This window comes from Coregonus clupeaformis, chromosome 23 (assembly GCF_020615455.1).
Source record: "Coregonus clupeaformis isolate EN_2021a chromosome 23, ASM2061545v1, whole genome shotgun sequence".
Taxonomy (NCBI): domain Eukaryota; kingdom Metazoa; phylum Chordata; class Actinopteri; order Salmoniformes; family Salmonidae; genus Coregonus; species Coregonus clupeaformis.
In genome coordinates this window covers 48,918,394-48,942,296 of record NC_059214.1, presented here as the reverse complement: position 1 = coordinate 48,942,296, position 23,903 = coordinate 48,918,394, and the positions used below count along the sequence as shown (strand labels likewise).

At 45.2% G+C, this 23,903-nt stretch overlaps 1 protein-coding gene across 8 annotated transcripts in view; it reads left to right on the top strand.

The window, feature by feature from the left end:
* The window catches only part of LOC121536479 (PTB domain-containing engulfment adapter protein 1), a 140,469-nt gene that overhangs the window by 66,869 nt on the left and 49,697 nt on the right, over window positions 1-23,903 (top strand). For 7 of the 8 annotated variants that reach the window (XM_041843781.2, XM_041843782.2, XM_041843780.2 and 4 more), the window contains exon 2: window positions 14,016-14,269. The gene's annotated coding sequence lies outside the window, so the exon portion shown is untranslated. Of the gene's footprint in view, window positions 1-13,862; window positions 13,913-14,015; window positions 14,270-23,903 lie in introns of those variants that run through there. The other variant, XM_045206746.1, reaches the window with a different exon arrangement.

Here is a 23,903-nt window from a genome sequence, read left to right as displayed (position 1 = left end):
CTAGCTCTACCCTCTCTACCCTCTCTACCCTAGCTCTACTCTAACTCTACCCTAGTTCTACACTAGTGCTACCCTAACTTTAGCCTAGTTCTACCCTAGCTCTACCCTAGTGCTACCCAAACTCTACCCCAGCTCTATCCTAACTCTACCCTAACTCTACCCTAGCTCTATCCTAACTCTACCATAACTCTACCCTATCCCGTAGCTCTATCATAGTTCCTAGCTCTACCCTAACTCTACCTTAGTTCTACACTAGTGCTACCCTAACTTTAGCCTAGTTCTACCCTAGCTCTACCCTAGTGCTACCCAAACTCTACCCCAGCTCTATCCTAACTCTACCCTAACTCTACCCTAGCTCTATCCTAACTCTACCCTAGCCCATAGCTCTATCATAGTTCCTAGCTCTACCCTAGCTCTACCCTAACTCTATCCTAACTCTGCCCTAGCCTGTAGCTCTATCATAGTTCCTAGCTCTACCCTAGCTCTACCCTAACTCTACCCTAACTCTGCCCTAGCCTGTAGCTCTATCATAGTTCCTAGCTCTACCCTAGCTCTACCCTAGTTCTAACCTAGTTCTACCGTAGCTGTACCCCAACTCTACCCTAACTCTACCCTAGCCCAAAACTCTACCCTAATGCTACCTTAGCTCTACCCTAGCTCTACCTTAGCTCTACCCTCTCTACCCTAGCTCTACCTTAGCTCTACCCTAACTCTACCCTAACTCTACCCTCTCTACCCTAGTTCTACTCTAACCTAACTCTACCTTAGCTCTACATTAACTCTACCCTAGCTCTACCCTCGTGCTACCCTACTCTACCCTAGCTCTATCCTACCCTAGTTCTACCCTAACTTTAGCCTAGTTCTACCATAGTTCTACCCTAGCTCTACCCTAGCTCTACCCTAACTCTACCCTAGTTCTACCCTAGTGCTACCCAAATGTAACCCTAGCTCTACCGTAGCTTTACCCTACTCTACCTTAGATTTACTCTACCCTAGCTCTACCCTAGCTCTACCCTCTCTAACCTCTCTACCCTAACTCTACCCTAGCTCTACCCTCTCTACTCTAACTCTACCCTAACTCTACCCTAGCTCTACCCTCTCTACCCTAGCTCTATCCTAGCTCTACTCTAACTCTACCTTAGTTCTACACTAGTGCTACCCTAACTTTAGCCTAGTTCTACCCTAGCTCTACCCTAGTGCTACCCAAACTCTACCCCAGCTCTATCCTAACTCTACCCTAACTCTACCCTAGCTCTATCCTAACTCTACCCTAACTCTACCCTAGCCCGTAGCTCTATCATAGTTCCTAGCTCTACCCTAGCTCTACCCTAACTCTATCCTAACTCTGCCCTAGCCTGTAGCTCTATCATAGTTCCTAGCTCTACCCTAGCTCTACCCTAACTCTACCCTAACTCTGCCCTAGCCTGTAGCTCTATCATAGTTCCTAGCTCTACCCTAACTCTACCCTAGCTCTACCCTAGTTCTAACCTAGTTCTACCGTAGCTGTACCCCAACTCTACCCTAACTCTACCCTAGCCCAAAACTCTACCCTAATGCTACCTTAGCTCTACCCTAGCTCTACCTTAGCTCTACCCTCTCTACCCTAGCTCTACCTTAGCTCTACCCTAACTCTACCCTAACTCTACCCTCTCTACCCTAGTTCTACTCTAACCTAACTCTACCTTAGCTCTACATTAACTCTACCCTAGCTCTACCCTCATGCTACCCTACTCTACCCTAGCTCTATCCTACCCTAGTTCTACCCTAACTTTAGCCTAGTTCTACCATAGTTCTACCCTAGCTCTACCCTAGCTCTACCCTAACTCTACCCTAGCTCTACCCTAACTCTACCCTAGCTCTACCCTCTCTACCCTAGCTCTACTCTAACTCTACCCTAGCTCTACTCTAACTCTCTCCTAACTCTACTCTAGCTCTACCCTAACTCTACCCTAGCTCTACCCTCTCTACCCTAGCTCTACCCTAACTCTACCCTAGCTCTACCCTAGCTCTACCCTAGCTCTACCCTAGCTCTACCCTAGCTCTACCCTCTCTACCCTAGCTCTACCCTCTCTACCCTAGCTCTACTCTAACTCTCTCCTAACTCTACTCTAGCTCTACCCTAACTCTACCCTAGCTCTACCCTCTCTACCCTAGCTCTACCCTAACTCTACCATAGCTCTACCCTAGCTCTACCCTAGCTCTACCCTAACTCTACCCTAGCTCTACCCTAGCTCTACCCTAGCTCTACCCTAACTCTACCCTAGCTCTACCCTCTCTACCCTAGCTCTACTCTAACTCTACCCTAGCTCTACTCTAACTCTCTCCTAACTCTACTCTAGCTCTACCCTAACTCTACCCTAGCTCTACCCTCTCTACCCTAGCTCTACCCTAACTCTACCCTAGCTCTACCCTCTCTACCCTAGCTCTACCCTAACTCTACCCTAGCTCTACCCTAGCTCTACCCTAGCTCTACCCTAACTCTACCCTAACTCTACCCTAGCTCTACCCTCTCTACCCTAGCTCTACCCTAACTCTACCTTAGCTCTACTCTAACTCTCTCCTAACTCTACTCTAGCTCTACCCTAACTCTACCTTAGCTCTACCCTCTCTACCCTAGCTCTACCCTAACTCTACCCTAGCTCTACCCTCTCTACCCTAGCTCTACCCTAACTCTACCCTAGCTCTACCCTAGCTCTACCCTAGCTCTACCCTAGCTCTACCCTAACTCTACCCTAGCTCTACCCTCTCTACCCTAGCTCTACCCTCTCTACCCTAGCTCTACTCTAACTCTACCCTAACTCTACCCTAGCTCTACCCTCTCTACCCTAGCTCTACCCTAACTCTACCCTAACTCTACCCTCTCTACCCTAGCTCTACCCTAGCTCTACCCTAACTCTACCCTAGCTCTACCCTCTCTACCCTAGCTCTACCCTAACTCTACCCTAACTCTACCCTAGCTCTACCCTAGCTCTACCCTCTCTACCCTAGCTCTACTCTAACTCTACCCTAACTCTACCCTCGCTCTACCCTCTCTACCCTAGCTCTACCCTAGCTCTACCCTAGCTCTACCCTAGCTCTACCCTCTCTACCCTAGCTCTACCCTAGCTCTACCCTAACTCTACCCTCTCTACCCTAGCTCTACCCTAGCTCTACTCTAACGCTACCCTAGCTCTACCCTAGCTCTACTCTAACTCTACCCTAACTCTACCCTAACTCTACCCTCTCTACCCTCTCTACCCTAGCTCTACCCTAGCTCTACTCTAACTCTACCCTCTCTACCCTAGCTCTACCCTAGCTCTACTCTAACTCTACCCTCTCTACCCTAGCTCTACCCTAACTCTACCCTCTCTACCCTAGCTCTACCCTAGCTCTTCTCTAACTCTACCTTAACTCTACCCTAGCTCTACTCTAACTCTACCCTCTCTACTCTAACTCTACCCTAGCTCTACCCTAACTCTACTCTAACTCTACCCTAGCTCTACCCTAACTCTACCCTAGCTCTGCTTCAGCCTCTTATCTTCCCCCGACAGCAGCTCAATGGCAGTAGAGCTGCTGCTGTAGCCCGAACACACAAACCCTGGCCGGATGCTTGGGAAAGGACTGCTGTTGCCACATCACATCCAACACCTTTTGGGATGTAAAGAAAATCAGGAGAAACACTTTCACAATGCAGAAGAATGACATGAAAGGGAAATTACTCTTTTTCCCAACGTTAATGTTTTAAAGGCAATGTGCTGCTGGCCCTGCAAATGTAAGTCCCTGTGGGGTTTGTGGACTGCACTTACACAAATACAGACCGATGGATACCTTACACCCAGTAAGAATAGTGTCTTGTTGCCAAGGACTAGGTTCAAGTAACTCATTTTAGGTTTTCATACTCTATTTATGCTGTTTAAATTTGATGATTGTAGTTTAATTACTCTCATGCTGCTGCTGTGTCCATCATTAAGTGTATTCCGTGCAAATGCTGCCTATTTCTTCTAAAGAGACGTATTGTTATGATGAGTTTCATATGAAGTGACATCATTAGACTTATGTAATTTTTATTGTATTTAACTAGGCAAGTCAGTAATGAACAAATTCTTATTTACAATGACGGCCTACACCGGCCAAACCCGGACCAATTGTGCGCCGCCCTATGGGACTCCCAATCACGGCCGGTTGTGATACAGCCTGGAATCGAACCGGTGGTCTGTAGTGACGCCTCAAGCACTGAGATGCAGTGCCTTAGACCGCTGTGCCACTCGGGAGCCGAATTGTTAGCCGCTAATGTTAATCGCAAGTTAGCTAATAAATGTACTGAGTAAGAGCAAACGTAATTAGCTATATAGCCTGATAATACCAGTGATGGTGCAGACCTAAATCAGCATGTTGTTTGTGCAACAGTATCTTCTAAATCAAAGAGGAAGACACAAATCAAGAATATGTTAGCTACGTAAAGTAGCTAAGAGAAAACATTCAATGTAGCCAAAGATTATAGGGTCCCCTAGGAAACACTTATCAACATCCTACCCTGTCACAATAACTACTCCCTGGCATTTTTCATTCGTTGTCACGTCAAATAACACTGTATTCAAAGTGCCCACTATTATATTCTAACTATATAATTAGAATAATCGTTCTATTTCCATGATTCCAACAGTTCACCCAAGTGTTTTGCTCTAAATCACAAGTCAAAATCGCAGTTGCAACATTTGGTTAGAAATGAGGCCTAGGTTGTTTACCCAGCACTGGAAATGATCTCAAATTATTGAAGTTGAATTGAACAGTATAAAACAATCAGAATGGAGAAAGACCCATTGAAATCACTTAGAATGTATGTGTTGCCACCCTACGGTCACGCAATACTCATAAAGCAAATTTCAAACTTGTATTATTAAAAAAACATAAAATACCGTCAAACACCGTCATACTCTATTTTTTTAAATACCGTGATGTGATATTTTGGCCATATCACCCAGCCCTATTCTATGGGACCGCCGAAGAACCCTTTTCGGTTATAGAAAGCACCTTTTTTTCTAAGAGTGTAGAACATTGAACCACCTTCTGCTCCCAGGTGGTCTAATCTCATAATGGAATTAAAAGCGACACTGAAAAGTGCTCCGCCTCAGCTCAACAGGATTGCATTTTGGACCATAAGATTTCTGCTTGCGCAACATTCACCCTTACTATTGCCTGCTGACAGGAAACTGGGGAGTCAAAATGTCTTCGGGGTCTGCCAGATCCACATTTAGGTTGCGCTGTCCCGCTAGCTTGAGGGTCTGTGGATGTGATGACTGCAGCAGGACCAATGAAGCAGCCAGGGAGAGGGCCCTAGGACAACGCATTAACAATGTCTCCCTGTAGAGGTTTTGGGTATGTCTGTGCTGCAGGCTCCTTCTGTTCACACACAAAGTGGCTGCTGAATAGCAGATGCGTTAGAAGTCTCCATAAGTCCCTAAGCAGTACTGAGATATTAAAGTCTCATTTGAACAAATGAACCCCTCAAATGCCCCCCTTGCTAAAGAAAACTAAAATGTCAAACTATATGGCTTGGTTGGGACAGGTATAGCAATAGCAGTCGTTTTTATTCATGTCAGCACTGAAGCAAAAACAGTAACTTTTTACAACCTAGGGGTATAAAAATATAAACCATGTAGCTGTTGAACTGAATATTGAAATATTAATGTCAGAATATGCTGCTGTAAAGGAAGTAGAACCGAAGATTGACTATTCATATATTTTAGGCCAAGAACATATTGTAAACAATGGAGCAGATAATACGTGTGAATATGCTGTATTTCTAAGTGCATCTTGAGTACACAACAGCTTTTCCTGTTAATTATGCTCTTTGAAGTCCTTTGTTTAATGCATTTGATCACGCATCTATTGCTTTTGACATGAGTTTTTTATTAGCTCAGACTATGTTTATTATAGCTTAGAATATGTTTATTAGAGCTCAGACTATGTTTATTATAGCTTAGACCAGCGATTCTCAATTGGTGGGTCGAGACCCAAGGTTTTGAATGAGTGTCTGAGTAAAACAAATAAAAAAGACTCCAATCTGAATTTAAACGACTAACACCAACTAGAAAGTGTGTGGAAATTATAATAAACCTATATATTTTAAAATAATTTTACCTCTGAAATATTGTTCTTCAATCACAGTATTCTTTATATAGAGTTATTAGCATCACTATTTAGCAGGTGTGGTTGATGTTGTGGTCTCAAACCAGTGAGCTTAACATTCTTCATCAAGAATATGGGCAAAATGGAATTATTGACGATGAAAAAGGTGGGAATGATGTTCCCATGTCATATAATTGGTACATGTTTGTTATGCACAGACCAGCCTGGCATTACTGGAACCATGTCGTCCAAAAAGTTATACTTTTGAATCATCTGTCCATAGAACGTTCTTCCAAGAGTCTTGATGATCATCCAGGTGCTTTTTGGCTAACTTGAGTCAACTTTTTGGACGAGATGGGTCCCATTATGCCTGGCGAAAACCAAACTCTGCATTCCACAGTAAGAACATCATACCAAAGGTCAAGCATGGTGGTGGTGGTGTGATGGTTTGGGGATGCTTTGCTGCCTCAGGACCTGGACGACTTGCCTTAATAGAAGGAACCATGAATTCTGCTCTGTATCAGAGAATTCTACAGGAGAATGTCAGACCATCCGTCTGTGAGCTGAAGCTAAAGCGCAGATGGATCATGCAGCAAGACAATGATCCAAAACACACAATCAAGTCTACATGAAAATTGTTAAAAAGCAACAAATTGGAAGTTTTGGAATGGCCTAGTCAAAGTCCAGACCTAATCCCAATTGAGATGTTGTGGCAGGACTTGAAACGAGCAGTTCATGCTTGAAAACCCACACGTCACTGAGTTAAAGCAGTTCTGCATGGAAGAGTGGGCCAAAATTCCTCCACAGCGATGTGAGAGACTGATCAACAACTACAGGAACCATTTGGTTGGAGTCATTGCAGCTAAAGGTGGCACAACCAGTTATTGAGTGTAAGGGGGCAATTACTTTTTCACACAGGGGAATTGGGTGTTGCATAACTTTGTTTATGAAATAAATATGTAATTGTTGTGTTATTTGTTCACTTATGTTCCCTTGATCTAATATTAGGTTGTGGTTGAAGATCTGATAACATTCAGTATCACAAATATGCAAAAGTAGAGAAAATTAGAAAGGGGGCAAATACTTTTTCATAGCACTGTATGTAAGAATGCTGTTCATTGACTATAGTTCAGCATTAAACACCATAGTACCCTCCAAGCTCATCATTAAGCTTGAGGCCCTGGGTCTGAACCCCGCCCTGTGCAACTGGGTCCTGGACTTCCTGACGGGCCGCCCACAGTTGGACAAGGTAGGAAACACACTTCCACTTCGCTGATCCTCAACACAGGGGCCCCACAAGGGTGTGTGCTCAGCCCCCTCCTGTACTCCCTGTTCACCCATGACTACGTGGCCAAGCACGCCTCCAACTCAATCATCAAGTTTTCAGACGACACAACAGTAGTAGGCTTGATTACCAACAATGACGAGTCAACCTACCGGGAGGAGGTGAGGGCTCTGGGAGTGTGTTGCCAGGATAATAACCTCTCACTCAACGTCAACAAAGGAGATGATCGTGGACTTCAGGAAACAGCGGAGGGAGCACCCCCCTATCCACATCGACGGCACCGCAGTGGAGAAGGTGGAAAGCTTCAAGTTCCTCGGCGTACACATCAATGACAAACTGAAATGGTCCACCCACACAGACAGTGTGGTGAAGAAGGCGCAACAGCGCCTCTTCAACCTCAGGAGGCTGAAGAAATGTGGCTTGGCTCCTAAAACCCTCACAACATTTTACAGATGGACAATTGAGAGCATCCTGTCGGCCTGTATCACCACCTGGTATGGCAACTGCACCGCACGCAACCGCAGGGCTCTCCATAGGGTGGTGTGGTCTGCCCAACGCATCACCGGGGGCAAACTACCTGCCCTCCAGGACACCTACAGCACCCGATGTCAGAGGAAGGCCAAAAAAATCATCAAGAACAACAACCACCCAAGCCACTGCTTGTGCACCCCGCTATCATCCAGAAGGCGAGGTCAGTACAGGTTCATCAAAGCTGGGACCGAGAGACTGAAAAACAGCTTCTATCTCAAGGCCATCAGACTGTTAAATAGTCTTCAGTAGCACATTAGAGGCTGCTGTCTATAGACATAGATTAGAAATCACTGGCCACGTTAATAAATGGAACAATAGTCACTTTAATAATGTTGACATATCTTGCATTACTCATCTCATATGTACAGTTGAAGTCGGAAGTTTACATAGACTTAGGTTGGAGTAATTAAAAGTCGTTTTTCAACCACTCCAAACATTTCTTGTTAAAAAACTAGAGTTTTGGCAAGTCGGTTAGGACATCTACTTTGTGCATGACACAAGTAATTTTTCCAACAATTGTTTACAGACAGATTATTTCACTTATAATTCACTGTATCACAATTCCAGTGGGTCAGAAGTTTACATACACTAAGTTGACTGTGCCTTTAAACAGCTTGGAAAATTCCAGAAAATGATGTCATGGCTTTAGAAGCTTCTGATAGGCTAATTTACATAATTTGAGTCAATTGGAGGTGTACCTGTGGATGTATTTCAAGGCCTACCTTCAAACTCAGTGCCTCTTTGCTTGACATCATGGGAAAATGAAAAGAAATCAGCCAAGACCTCAGAAAAAGAATTGTAGACCTCCACAAGTCTGGTTCATCCTTGGGAGCAATTTCCAAACGCCTGAAGGTACCACGTTCATCTGTACAAACAATAGCACGCAAGTATAAACACCAATAGATTTGTGTGTATTGGGTATATGTTGTGAAATTGTTAGATATTACTTGTTAGATATTACTGCACTGTCAGAGCTAGAAACGCAAGCATTTCGCTACACCCGCAATAACATCTGCTAAACACGTGTATGTGACCAATAAAATGTGATTTGATTTGATTTATAGCTTAGAATATGTTTATTAAAACAAATCAAATGGTACTTGTCACATGCTTCGTGAACAACAGGTGTGGACTAACAGTGAAAAGTAAAACACGTAATAATAAAAGTAATAATAGATACACAATGAGTAACGATAACTTGGCTATATAAAAGGGGTACCAGTACCGAGTCGATGGGCGGGGTATGAGGTAATTGAGGTTGATATGTAATGTACATATAACTAGGAATGAAGTGACAGATTGAAAACAGTAGCAGCAGCGTATGTGATGAGTCAAAAAAGTTAGTGCAAAAAGGGTCAATGCAGATAGATCGGGTAGCTATTCGGTTAACTATTTAACTAACTATTCAGCAGTCTTATGGCTTGGGGGTAGAACAGAGGAGGCTGGTGGGAGGAGCTATAGGAGGATGGGCTCATTGTAATGGCTGGAATGGAATTAATGGAACGGTATCAATCATATGGAAACCACGTTTGACTCTGTTCCATTAATTCCATTTCATCCATTACAATGAGCCCAACCTCCTATAGCTCCTCCCACCAGTCTCCACTGGGGTAGAAGCTGTTCAGGGTCCTGTTGGTTCCAGACTTGATGCATCGGTACCGCTTGCCGTGCGGTAGAAGAGATACAGTTGAAGTCGGAAGTTTACATACACCTTAGCCAAATACATTTAAACTCAGTTTTTCACAATTCCTGACATTTAATCCTAGTAAAAATTCCCTGTCTTAGGTCAGTTAGGTTCACCACTTTATTTAAAGTATGTGAAATGTCAGAATAATAGTAGAGATAATTATTTATTTAAGTTTTTATTTCTTTCATCACATTCCCAGTAGGTCAGAAGTTTACATAAACTCAATTAGTATTTGGTAGCATTGCCTTTAAATTGTTTAACTTGTGTCTAACGTTACGGGTAGCCTTCCACAAGCTTCCCACAATAAGTTGGGTGAATTTTGGCCCACTCCTCCTGACAGAGCTGGTGTAACTGAGTCAGGTTTGTAGGCCTCCTTGCGTCTCCTTCCCGAGCGGTATGACGGCTGCGTGGTCCCATGGTGTTTATACTTGCGTACTATTGTTTGTACAGATGAACGTGGTACCTTCAGGCATTTGGAAATTGCTTCCAAGGATGAACCAGACTTGTGGAGGTCTACAATTTTTTTTTCTGAGGACTTGGCTGATTTCTTTTGATTTCCCATGATGTCAAGCAAAGGGGCACTGAGTTTGAAGGTAGGCCTTGAAATACATCCACAGGTACACCTCCAATTGACTCAAATTATGTCAATTAGCCTATCAGAAGCTTCTAAAGCCATGACATAATTTTCTGGAATTTTCCAAGCTGTTTAAAGGCACAGTCAACTTAGTGTATGTAAACTTCCGGCTTCAACTGTAACAGCCTATGACTTGGGTGGCTGGAGTCTTTGATAATTTTAAGGCCTTCCTCTGACACCGCCTGGTATAGAGGTCCTGGATGGCAGGGAGCTCGGCCCCAATGATGTACTGGGCAGTACGCACTACCCTCTGTAGCGTCTTCCCGTCGGATGCCAAGCAGTTGCCATACCATACGGTGATGCAGCCAGTCTCAATGGTACAGCTGTAAAACTTTTTGAAGGATCTGAGGCCCATGCCAAATATTTTCAGCCTCCTGAAGGGAAGAGGTGTTGTCTTGCCTTCTTCACGACTGTGTTGGTGTGTTTGGACCATGATAGATCCTTAGTGATGTGGACACCGAGGAACTTGAAGCTCTCATCCCGCTCCACTACAGCCCTGTCGATGTGAATGGGGGCGTGCTCGGCCCTCCGTTTCCTGTAGTCCATGATCATCAGCTCCTTTGTCTTGCTGATGTTGAGGGAGAGGTTGTTGTCCAGGCATCACACTGCCAGGTCTCTGACCTCCTCCCTATAGGCTGTCTCATAGTCATTGTGATGGTGTTGGAGTCGTGGCTGAACAGGTAGTACAGGAGGGGACAGCGTGGCATATGTGTTGTTGCCTACCCTCACCACCTGGGGGCGTCCCGTCAGGAAGTCCAGGATCCAGTTGCAGAGGGAGGTGCTCAGTCCAAGGTCCTTAGCATAGTGATGAGCTTGGAGGGCACTATGGTGTTGAACGCTGAGCTGTAGTCAATGAACATAATTCTCATGTAGGTGACCAAGTGGGAAAGGTCAGTGTGGAGTGCAATAGAGATTGCGTTATCTGTGGATCTGTTGGGTAGGTATGCGAATTGGAGTGGGTCCAGGGTGTCTGGGATGATGGTGTTGATGTAAGCCATGACCAGCCTTTCAAAGCATGTCATGGCTACAGATGTGAGTGCTACGGGTCGATAGTCATTTAGACAGGTTACCTTGGCGTTCTTGGGCACAGGGACTATGGGGGTCTGCTTGAAACATGTAGTTAATACAGACTGGGTCAGGGAGAGTTTGAACATGTCAGTGAAGACACTTGCCAGCTGGTCAGTGCATGCTCTGAATACGTGTCCTGGTAATCCGTCTGGCCCTGCGGCCTTGTGAATGTTAACCTGTTTTAAGGTCTTACTCACATCAGCTACGGAGATTGTGATCACACAGTCGTCCGGAACAGCTGGTGCTCTCACGCATGGTTCAGTGTTGCTTGCCTCGAAGCAAGCATAGAAGGCTTTTAGCTCGTCTGGTAGGCTCGCGCCACTGGGCAGCTCACGGCTGGGTTTCCCTATGTATTCCATGATAGCTTAGTCTATGTTTATTATAGCTTATACCAGGGTTCTTCAATTCTGGTCCTGGAGGGCCGAAACACCTCTGTTTTTCATCCTCTCCTTCTAATCAGGGGCTAATTCAGACCTGGGACACCAGGTGAGTGCAATTAACTACCAGGTAGAAATACAAAACAGAAGTGTTTCGGCCCTCCAGGACCGGAATTTAAGAACCCTGGCTTATACTATTTATTATAGCTTAGACTGTTTTATTACATTTTACATTTACATTTTAGTCATTTAGCAGACACTCTTATCCAGAGCGACTTACAGTTAGTGAGTGCATACATTTTCATACTTAACTTAGACTGTTTTTATAGCTTAGACAATGTGATATAACGAGTTTTGATAAAGGATTTATTAATGTAGGTAAACTCATAAGCTGCATGTGGGACAGAGGACAAGGACACGCCATGTGTTATTGGTGTCACGGGTGAATGACAGAGGGTCGGTGGGCCAAGATAGATTGGGGGCCGCTGGTGCTAATTTTAGGAGGGGTACGTGATGGAATGGCCTGGCTAGGGTGCCACACCATACCAAGTATGTGGATGCTCTGGATAAGAGCGTCTGCTAAATGATGTAAATGTACTATTGTAGGAGATGAGTGACACTCAATAATGGTTGGCAACTGTGTGGGACAGAAGCAGCTCGGAGAGCATTATATAAAGTGAGAGATTTTCTATGGAAGTCATTCATATGGCAGGAGGCTACGTCCGTACAGCCTGTCATTGAATCCAGTACTGAATTAAATAACGATGAATCAACTCTCCATCTGTGTCCCATATTCTCTTACATCCTGAAGTACTCGATACCAGAGAAACTCGTCATATCACAATGCTTATTAGCTTAGACTATGTTTATTATAACTTAGACTGTATTTATTAGCTACTTGCCTACCTTGCTCTATCTCAACTGTGCTCACGCTCAAAGTAACCTGGCCTTACTTAAACAGGAAAATACATAAAAATACAGAAACAGATTTTTTTGTTTTGCACAATGGCGGAAAGGTTTTATGACATACAGTGTTAATATTCACAGGCTCCTGAACCCAGTTGTGTAATTCTGACTGGGCTTTCCCTAGGAACTTGTTTTCCAATCCACCGAAGTTGTTTAGGGTACTAATAATAGAAGAGTCCCCTGTAGCTCAGTTGGTAGAGCATGGCGCTTGCAATGCCAGGGTTGTGGGTCCGTTTCCCACGGGGGGCCAGTATGAAAAATGTATGCACTCACTAACTGTAAGTCGATCTGGATAAGAGCGTCTGCTAAATGACTAAAAAAAATAGACTATGCAGCGAAATTCCTTGGTTTGGGTCTATGGCTGTTAATAAAATAGTACTGCAGACATACTGTTGTATCTCACTACCTCCATATAAGGCTTGAAGCGACTACCATATTTATAATGTGGACACTATTCACGTTAAGCAGTTTACTGGTCACAAACACAATATTTGACTTACTTAATTCATTGAATTTGGATCTCAGTATGGTTATGCTTTTGGCAGTAATCATAATGATAGTAATACTAGTTGTGCTTTTGGCAGTAATCATAATAATACAAGTTTTATAGTTTTATGCATACAAATATTTTCTTGCCTCAGATTGCAAGAGAAAGGAGTTGTGCACATTCAAAGAATCATCTACTGTACTGATGCGTCTCACTTGAATAATCCTTGTAATCAAAACAGAGACACTCAGAAAATTCATGTGATACATTTTCTCTAGCCAGAGAAAGATTAGGAGTTTGTATTATAAAACAGCCTTTTGTTTTTGTGGAGAATCTGGATATGAATTGACAGTGCGAGAGGGAGTACAGGTTTTTACTTTGGCAGGATATTTCTCTGCAGAAACTGTAATAGCTACATTAAGGTTCTCTAATCCAACTATGGAATGGAAAGTATATTTCCTCTCAGTCTGTAAACTGTTTTTTTCTCTTATGCAACATATTTTACTTTCAATATGGTCTGTTAGGCAAATACCAGAGTGTCACCTGACTTTTTCTGGCTGGCTGTGTTCCTATTTTGGGGGGGTGTATGTACGTACAGTATGCCTGTCTGGTTTTTGCTGAGGTATTTGACGCAGGGGGCTATTTAAACATGACCGTAATCTGGAGGTTTTCAGATGGATAATTGACTCAAACTGTCGTTTGCACTTCTTTCGTTTTTGTAGGCTATATTCTCCTGTTCTTGTGTGGTATCGACCAATGGCAGTTGATGGTACAGAATCAATTCCTTTGAATAATAACCCATTCACTATTACCTGAAGCCTCAGTGCTGTAAGACTAACCTTTCTCCTGCTTCTCTTCTTCCTCCCACAAAGGACACAGTACTCACACGAAGACAGTACTAACGAGAAGACAGCACTCACGAGAAGACAGCACTCACGAGAAGAAAGCACTCACGAGAAGACAGCACTCACGAGAAGACAGTACTCACGAGAAGACAGTACTCACGAGAAGACAGTACTCATGAGAAGACAGAACTCATGAGAAGACAGTACTTATGAGAATTCTTAGGCCATTAGACGAGTGAGGCCCAACAGAGCATCCTGGTCGTTCACAGTCAAAAGTATTGGTAAGGCATCTTATCTATTATCTTACGTACTCTGGAGCTGTCCTAGAGACTATTGATTACAGCTCACCCCAGGAGCTCCCAAAGCAATCATTATGTGATCAGTGTTTGTGATACAACAACAGCATATATAAATTATTGAACAGTTCTTTTGGGGGGCAAAGACTGCGATTTATACCATAAAGTGATCTCAGCAGATGACAGTGACTCTGTATTCCTTTCAATGGCCTTTAGCCCAGTACACCATATCCACAAATAAGTGACATTTTAATGACAGTTGACTAAGCCAGTGGTTCCCAACCTTTTTTCCTTGGAGCCCCCCTACTTGTATCTAAGAAAAACGGAGTGCCCCCCCACACACACACACATACACACACAAATAATAAAGTGATTAATTCCAAATCTTTATTGGCAAAAATGTACATCAATTATAGTTTTTCTTTCCTTTTCTCTTTGGTTTGCCCTGGTTATCTTTGTGTATAATTAACTGTAGGCCTACACACACACACACACACACACACACACACATTGTTACCAAAAGAATAATAATGATTCATTATCAGTGTAATAAGTGATTAACAGCACCTATATAGCTCTGTCCAACAGCACCTATACAGCTCTGTCCAACAGCACCTATACAGCTCTGTCCAACAGCACCTATACAGCTCTGTCCAACAGCACCTATATAGCTCTGTCCAACAGCACCTATATAGCTCTGTCCAACAGCACCTATATAGCTCTGTCCAACAGCACCTATATAGCTCTGTCCAACAGCACCTATACAGCTCTGTCCAACAGCACCTATATAGCTCTGTCCAACAGCACCTATATAGCTCTGTCCAACAGCACCTATACAGCTCTGTCCAACAGCACCTATACAGCTCTGTCCAACAGCACCTATACAGCTCTGTCCAACAGCACCTATATAGCTCTGTCCAACAGCACCTATACAGCTCTGTCCAACAGCACCTATACAGCTCTGTCCAACAGCACCTATACAGCTCTGTCCAACAGCACCTATACAGCTCTGTCCAACAGCACCTATACAGCTCTGTCCAACAGCACCTATACAGCTCTGTCCAACAGCACCTATACAGCTCTGTCCAACAGCACCTATATAGCTCTGTCCAACAGCACCTATACAGCTCTGTCCAACAGCACCTATATAGCTCTGTCCAACAGCACCTATATAGCTCTGTCCAACAGCACCTATATAGCTCTGTCCAACAGCACCTATACAGCTCTGTCCAACAGCACCTATATAGCTCTGTCCAACAGCACCTATACAGCTCTGTCCAACAGCACCTATATAGCTCTGTCCAACAGCACCTATACAGCTCTGTCCAACAGCACCTATACAGCTCTGTCCAACAGCACCTATATAGCTCTGTCCAACAGCACCTATACAGCTCTGTCCAACAGCACCTATACAGCTCTGTCCAACAGCACCTATACAGCTCTGTCCAACAGCACCTATACAGCTCTGTCCAACAGCACCTATACAGCTCTGTCCAACAGCACCTATACAGCTCTGTCCAACAGCACCTATACAGCTCTGTCCAACAGCACCTATACAGCTCTGTCCAACAGCACCTATACAGCTCTGTCCAACAGCACCTATACAGCTCTGTCCACCAGCACCTATACAGCTCTGTCCAACAGCACCTATACAGCTCTGTCCAACAGCACCTATACAGCTCTGTCCAACAGCACCTATATAGCTCTGTCCACCAGCACCTATATAGCTCTGTCCAACAGCACCTATATAGCTCTGTCCACCAGCACCTATACAGCTCTGTCCAACAGCACCTATATAGCTCTGTCCAACAGCACCTATACAGCTCTGTCCACCAGCACCTATACAGCTCTGTCCACCAGCACCTATATAGCTCTGTCCACCAGCACCTATATAGCTCTGTCCACCAGCACCTATACATCCCATTCCTTCCTTAAAAAACGAATGGCCACCTTGGTCCTGCATACCTCTGACCAGGGATGGGATGTCAGGTGTGATGCTAGTGACAGCCAGCCTAAAGTCCTGGTTGACATGGTTACGGGCTTTTGTTTTTATTGTTCCAAGCGCGCTGAAGGCCGTCTCAGACAGGTACGTAGTGCTGAATGGTAGAATAACCCTTGTAGCTGCGTGTTTGGCCAGTCTGGGTGCAACGGCGTGTCCTTTGACAATCCAAAACTTTTTGTATCCGTTCTCGTGGAAATATTTATTTGACACAGAATCGTCTTGAAGGTCAGCAAGCTCATCTTCACAGCCGAGGTATTCCACGTCCTCGAGACTGCAAATGTAAGGGTCCATCACGCACGATTCCTTTGATAAGTATTCGTCAACATCGGCAAAACAGGATTTAATTTCCTCCCGAAGCATGTTCATGTAAACTCAGTGCGTAAAGACGCAGGCACAGTGCCACCAGACTGTTTCATCAGCAGTGGAAATTGTTGTAGCTCCCCTTTTGAAAATTTTCCAACTCTGTACTCCAGTTTCCGCACAAAAGCGTTGAGAGCGTCTTTGCACTGCATGACGTTTGATTCAGGACCCTGCATCCGCTTGTTTGTCTCATTGTAGAGAGTGAATGTATCCGCTAGGTATGCTGTTTTGATCCAAAACGCATCAGTCAGCTGTTCGCACAGTGGTCGATTGTGATCTTGCAAGAATTCCTTTATTTTTTCCTGCAGTTCCATAAAACGCACAAGCACTTGTCCACTTGACAACCAGCGTACCTCTGTGTGTAACAGCAGTGTTTGATGCGCTTCATCCTCACACAGCTGGGCAAACAGTCTCTTGTTAGTAGGGTGAGCCTTAATGTAGTTTACAACTTTAACAACATTTGCCAGGGTGTTACTAAGGACTTCCGAACGTTTTTTACTGGCCAACGCTTGGCAATGTAGCATGCAGTGGAAAATGTTGCACTCCGGGGCTTTTTCCTTCAATCGGCTGTTAAATCCCTTGTTTTTGCCCATCAACGCTGCAGCCCCATCAGTGCAGCATGCAACAATATTCTCGTAGGGCAGATTGTTGGACAAGAGATATGAGTCCATAGCTATAAAAATATCTTGGCCTGTTGTTGTTGTAGCTAGATTGGTAGCCATAATAATGTATTGTTTCAAGTCATCAACGTCAATATATTGCACATAAACGATGAGCACAGATTCGTCTGACACTGTTGTTGTTTCATCCAATTGAATGGCAAAGGGAACATGCCTAAGCTTCTCATGCAGCTGGTTTTGACAATCTTCAGCCATTTTATCAATTCTGTCTTTGACAGTGTTGTCAGAGAGTGGGACGGTTCTCACTTTATCCACCAACTGTGGGCCACACAGCCTTTCTACAATTTTCAGGCAGGCGGGTTTGATTAGCTGCTCTCCAATATTGTGCGTTTTTTAAGCCTTGGCAATTAATAGCGAACACTCAAATGATGCCTCCGTGGCTCTGTGTAAATCGCTGCCTGCTCTTTCAAATGATGTCTGTGGATCTTTTTTGATAGTGCCAACTGCTTCTTCCTCTCAAAAAAATCCTGACCTTCACCATTAGTCTCCTGGTGTTTTGTTTCCTGGTGTCGTTAGCTAGCTTCTCGCCACAAATGACACATTCTGGCCAAGTCCTGTCCTGTCCTTCAATAAAACCGAAGTTAAGATAACTCTCGAGATATAGCCTTACTTTCTTTTTTGATGATGAGTCATCAGCACTTTTACGTTTCTTAGACATGCTGTTTTATTCATAAAATAGTGATGCTCTGACTGCAGGAAAAGCTAGCTGCTAGCTGAAACTGATTGAGCGCAGGTCATTGATGTGCACACATTTTTTTTCCGGGGAATTACCACTTTTACATTTCTCTGTCATTATTATTATTTTTTTTAGATTGTCCTTGGCATTGCAAGCATTTGATTTTTAATAAAAATTTTCAATGTATTAATTTTACAATTAAATTATAGTGGAACATTTTATGCATTGTGACGTCACGAGAGGCTACACGGCTTTCAGCGGGATTGCTCAAGTAGTGCCAGGAGACAAGGTTCAAACAAAACAAGGATTTTATTAAAGGTCTTGGGAAATTAACGAAAATATAACAAAATTATGTTCTCTTGTGGCTCTTTAAGGGTTAACAGTTCAGGGATGTCTCTTCCACATCCAAAATCATAATTCTCACTCGCTCAGATAACTTTTCCCCAGCCTTACTGTAGTCCACGTTGCAGCTAGTGGCCAACCCAGCAAAAAGTCCTTCCAAATGTCTCTCACGTATTTCCACAGGTGCATATATCCAAAGGTGAGTATTTCCCAAAGGTAAGTATCTCCAAATCCTTATATTCCTCATGGAAGTGGACGTGCAGCACTCTTGTCCTCCAGAGAGCCCAGGTTGGAGACTGTGTCTCTTCACCTCCCAAACCTTCAGCTCATCAGCTCCTCATTTGTTTCAGCTGCGTGGGAAGATTGGCCATAGAGGGGTGGAGTTCCCGACCATACCAGCAGATGGAGCCATAGCTGTCTGGGTTTGCAGCCACCTCAGGGGGATGTAACGTCCCTCCAGGACACAGCCTCTCGTGACATCACACATCCCCCTCCTCGGGACCGACGTCCTCGTCGGGTAAAGGCAGCGAAGAAGGCATCACGCCGGGAGAGGGCGTCCGCATTGCCGTGGTGCTTGCCAGACTGCTCTCTCTTCAACTCCTCCAACTCTAGGACCAGGGACTCAGCCTCCTGTTGTCTCTCCTTGAGTTTCTTACTGAACGCATCAGCCTTGGTTTTAGCAGAGTTTAGCTTCTGTTGAGCAGCTTTCAGTTCCTTCTCTCTCTCTGCCTCCGCATTCTTCATCTTGTTCTCCAACACCTTGTACTTCTCCTCTGCCTTCTTCTGGACCTCCTTACTACTGCGCAGGGTCTCCTCACACTCCTCGATGGTCCTGCGCAGCCTCTCCAGCTCCTCCTGTTGCTTAGGGAAGGAGCTCTGTTGGAGTTTAGCCTGGAGGATATCTAACTCTTCTGTCTTCATGTCTAACTGTTGCTTTAACAAACGATACCTCTCAGCGGTCCCCTTCAGACCAGACAGTTCTTTGTCCAGATTCTGTAGCTCCGTCTCTGTGTCGGTCTGGGCACCTGCCATCCCTATCAGAGCCCGGGGCGGGAGTGAGTAATTCGGAGGATTGCACCGGAGCCTTCCCAGGATGAGTCTTGCCTCTCCGTTTCCGAGGTACTCGGGTTATCCTCTCCTGAGACTCTCTCCAGAGTGGGTAAAAGGCTGGGCAGTCTCGTCCAATTAGGACAGGGACGGGGAGGGAATCAACCACCCCCGCCGTCGTGTGTATGGTTCCCCGTGTGCTGGTCATTGTAAGTTCAGTAATGGGGTATTCTCTGGTGTCCCCATGGACACAGGAAACTGGGAGGACTTTCCCCGGGGTCAGACACGTTGGGCCCACCAAATCCTTACGCACCAGGGTGGCCCGGCTACCAGAATCCAGTAAGGCCTCCACATCATGGTGATTCACAGTTACCGGGCAGGTGGGGGGGTCGATCTGGGCCGCCATCTACGACTCCCAAGAGCGAGGCAAAACGGTGTGTGGGTGCTGAGCTGGAGGACTCCGCAGTGGGCATAGGTTCATCGGCTGGTTTCCCACACTGCCAGGAGATATGTCCCATCTCCCCACACCGGTAACACTGTCGAGTTTCCCCCTCCTGGTGTACTCTTCTTGGACCCGCCTGGTTTCTGGCTCCCCCTGGAGCCGGGATAAGTCCTGACGTGGCTGGGTTCGAGACCTTGGGGTCCTTTGGACGGGTTCTTCCCATTTGTGGTGGGGCCGCACTCCTGGGGTCTTTTCGGGAAGCATTCAGCATCTCCGCTGTGGCCTGGTACTTTTCCACAGCTTCCACGGTCAGATCAGCCGTGGTCAAGGCCTGTTGACTGATGAACCGTTTTGCCTCATAAGGCAGGGCGCGTGAGGTAACGATCCACCACAACGGCCTCCACCACCGCCGCTGCTGTATTCCTCTGCGGATCCAGCCATTTCCTTGCGATTCGGACAAGTTCATGCATCTGCGCCCGAGGAGGTTGGTCTGGTTGGAAGGTCCAGCCGTGAAAGCGCTGGGCCATACCAAACTTTGTGAGTCCATATCTGCTGAGGATCTCAGACTTCAGGGCATCATAGTCAGTAACCTGGTCAGGGCCCAGGTCCCGGACAGCATTCAGCGATTCCCCGGTTAGAAAGGGGGCTAACAGACCAACCCACTGTTGCTTGGGCCAGGCTTCCCTAGTGGCCGTGGCCTCAAATGCATGCAGGTATGCCTCAATGTCATCGGTAGCTCCCATCTTAGATATAAAGTCACTTGCCTTTATTGGGCGGGTATTTTGGACCACCCTCTGTCTCTGCAACTGCAATTCCTCTGCCTTCAGAAGGTTGGCTTTCTTTTGCTCCTCCAAGAGAGCCACGGTTGCTTGCATCTGGGCTTGCTGGCCAGCAACAAGGGCTTTCAATATGTCCTCCATTTCAGTCGGCGGGGAGCCTACGGCCAACTTGGAAAACTGGGTGATCAAACCTTCGGTATCCTCCTCTGACATGCACTATTAACGCTTGAGCGTGCCCGTTTTCTCCACCATCTGTGACGTCACGAGAGGCTACACGGCTTTCAGCGGGATTGCTCAAGTAGTGCCAGGAGACAAGGTTCAAACAAAACAAGGATTTTATTAAAGGTCTTGGGAAATTAACGAAAATATAACAAAATTATGTTCTCTTGTGGCTCTTTAAGGGTTAACAGTTCAGGGATGTCTCTTCCACATCCAAAATCATAATTCTCACTCGCTCAGATAACTTTTCCCCAGCCTTACTGTAGTCCACGTTGCAGCTAGTGGCCAACCCAGCAAAAAGTCCTTCCAAATGTCTCTCACGTATTTCCACAGGTGCATATATCCAAAGGTGAGTATTTCCCAAAGGTAAGTATCTCCAAATCCTTATATTCCTCATGGAAGTGGACGTGCAGCACTCTTGTCCTCCAGAGAGCCCAGGTTGGAGACTGTGTCTCTTCACCTCCCAAACCTTCAGCTCATCAGCTCCTCATTTGTTTCAGCTGCGTGGGAAGATTGGCCATAGAGGGGTGGAGTTCCCGACCATACCAGCAGATGGAGCCATAGCTGTCTGGGTTTGCAGCCACCTCAGGGGGATGTAACGTCCCTCCAGGACACAGCCTCTCGTGACATCACAGCATGTTTGACCTCAAAGCAAATGAGATCACGCGCCCCCCCCTGTGAACTCTGGCGCCTCCCTAAGGGGGGGACCCCAGGTTGGGAACCACTGGAATAAGCCTCTTACACAGTGATTTGTGCCTCAGTGATTTAAGGATTTCTCTCACCTCAGTAATAAAGAATGGAGTTGTGTTTTTTCCTAAAATTATGCTCCAAATGGGGGTTGGTACTTGCGGGATGATAATGCTTAAATAAAAAGTTAAATAAATTAAAAACTTGGATACAGTTTCACAGTCCAGCCTCTTACTTCACAGATAATAAAACACATTTAAAACAGTCGCTGACAGTAAAATATGGCCTATTTTAAATGACTTGGACAGCTATTGCATCTAACTTAAAAAAATGTTTTTTTCATGCAGAAACAGTTGCGAAGATTAGCGCTAAATTATTGAAGTAGATTTGGGCCATAAACGGGTCGTTGGAATCCCTCTCTGAGATTTATGAGCCTGTGCCACCAGTGAAAGCAGCAGTCTCACTGCCGGTGAAATGCACACCTCTAATCCTCAGGCAATTTCAATGTAAAGGGAAGAGACGTGCTATCATGCATCATGTGCACTGAGGAGATGGATTGTGATACACAAGGCAAGGTGTTTAGCTGGGGACAGTCACAATTCCTGGACATGTAGCTTGTCACTTATTTACGATAGTTTGACAGCTTGCTGATGAAGTTGTAGACGTGTTCCCAGTAGTCAGTCCGTACTTCAGCGTGTTTCCAAAGCACCAATCGCTGCTAACTCGATACTACGTTTACATTTACATTTACATCATTTAGCAGACGCTCTTATCTAGAGTGACTTACACATTGCTGCATTCAACTTATGACAGCCAGTGGGACAACCACTTTTTTATTTTTTTTATTTTTGTTATTTTTTTTGTGGGGGAAGAAGGATTACTTTTATACTATTCCAGGTATTCCTTAAAGAGTTAGGGTTTCAAGTGTCTCCGGAAGGTGGTCAGTGACTCCGCTGTACTGGCGTCGTGGGGGAGCTTGTTCCACCATTGGGGTGCCAGAGCAGCGAATAGCTTTGACTGGGCTGAGCGGGAACTGTGCTTCCGTAGAGGTAGGGGACCTAGCAGGCCAGAGGTGGATGAACGTAGTGCCCTCGTTTGGGTGTAGGGTCTGATCAGAGCCTGAAGGTAAGGAGGTGCCGTTCCCCTCACAGCTCTGTAGGCAAGCATCATGGTCTTGTAGTAGATGCAAGCCTCAACTGGAAGCCAGTGGAGTGTGCGGAGGAGCGGGGTGACATGAGAGAACTTGGGAAGGTTGAACACCAGACGGGCTGCAGCGTTCTGGATAAGTTGTAGGGGTTTAATGGTACAGGCAGAGAGCCCAGCCAACAGCGAGTTTCAGTAATCCAGACGGGAGATGACAAGTGCCTGGATTAGGATTTGTGCCGCTTTCTGTGTAAGGTAGGGTCGTACTCTGCGAATGTTGTAGAGCATGAACCTGCAGGATCGGGTCACCGCTTTGATGTTAGCGGAGAACGACAGGGTGTTGTCCAGGGTCACGCCAAGGTTCTTTGCACTCTGGGAGGAGGACACAATGGAGTTGTCAACCGTGTGAACGTGGTGTGAAGCGTTTGTATGGCCTGTGCAGAGAGGAGAGAACAGGGATAGACAGACACATAGTTGACAGGCTACAGAAAAAGGCTACTATAATGCAAAGGAGATTGGAATGAAATGAACTAAACATCTGGGAAAGCAAGAGAGCGGGGCCTCCCTCACTTACGTTTCACTGAAACACTCAAATATAACTCTCCCAACTTCCACTTTAGAAATTATAATTGTTGTAAACTACAGCGGTTCAATGTTTTCTAGGAATAGACTCTAACTTAATTTATTCAGCTTGCTAACTTGGTACAGTATTCTTCCATGAAAACCGCCCAGGGCATCGTATCCTATGACGCCATAGCTAACTAGCATGCTAGCTTCCAATTACACGGTTTAGCACCAATACTCGGTTACAACAAACTACCAATAGTGTGTTAACACGCTAAACAGATCATTCGTGTCCGTGTCTAACGTTGTGTAAAGTTTTGGGGTTAGTTTTGACAGTTTGAGTGAGTACGTCGTCAACTTATTCAGCCAGTTAGTTAGCTAGCTAGAATAGTTAGCATATTAGCTAGCCATTGCTCGCTGTCAACGAACCAAACCCTCCTCCCACGGTATGAAACACACAGAGAGAGCCAAGCTAACGTTAAACTAGTCACCCATGTCTTGAATTCATTTTGAACGACTCTGGTTACCAGTATGTAAAAATTAAATAAAAATAAATGTAGGTTATAACTTACCCTTAGTAGCTACTGTTAGCTAGTTAAGTGTAAAGCTAGCTACTGAATCGATTTAGCCAGTTCGCGACTGTCCCAACGGAGAGAAAGCGTCTCCAAACATTACAGC